This window comes from Octopus bimaculoides, chromosome 9, assembly GCF_001194135.2.
Source record: "Octopus bimaculoides isolate UCB-OBI-ISO-001 chromosome 9, ASM119413v2, whole genome shotgun sequence".
Taxonomy (NCBI): Eukaryota; Metazoa; Mollusca; class Cephalopoda; order Octopoda; family Octopodidae; genus Octopus; species Octopus bimaculoides.
The window spans coordinates 37,697,647-37,698,453 of NC_068989.1; positions in this window are offsets into that span (position 1 = coordinate 37,697,647).

Here is an 807-nt window from a genome sequence, read left to right on the forward strand (position 1 = left end):
GAAGGGAAATCATTGGTCCGGCGGATTTCCGTGACATAGCACCCCCAGATCATCACAGATCCTCCTCCATGTTTAACAGTTGGAAGAAGGCAGTCTGAGTCAAAAGCTTCTTTTGGCTGTCTCCACAAGTATACTCAGCTGGTGGTTGGAAATAAGGTAAAGGATGACTTATCTGAGAAAATAACATTCTTCCACTGCTCTTGGGATCAATTCTGTAGGTTTTTACTCCACTCAAAACGCTTTGCAACGTTTGTTTTTGAAAGTAGTGGTTTTCTGATTGCAGCCCTCCCATGAAATCCGGCTTTGTGCAGCTCCTGGCAAAGAGGTTTTGTGGAAACTAGGTTCTCGAAGTGGTCATTAAGCCCTGCAGTCATTTTGGAAGCTATATTTTTGTGATCCTCTCTAACAATTCACGTAAGAGTCCAACGGTCCCTATCTGAAAGATTTGATTTTCTTCCGGAGTTTTGTTTCGACGAGGAGGTTTTTCCCTCTTTCTCAAAGGCTATCATTACTTTCGAAACAGTACTTCTGGATAAACCAAACATTTTGGCTGTTTTCTTTACGCTAGCGCCTTCCATACAAACACCAGCAATTTGGTTTCTTTGAAACACCGATAGATCTGTCATTTTAATGAAATTTAATTACTCTTTTCTGATATCTGAAAAGAAACAGCAATTTTAGCAAAACATGTTAAGCAACACCCATCATAAATAAAAAAAAAAAAGACATAAAAATAAACCAGCTTTTGACGGTTGTATAGATATTTCAAAATGATGATGGTATAATGCTAGGTGTTTCCATTATTTT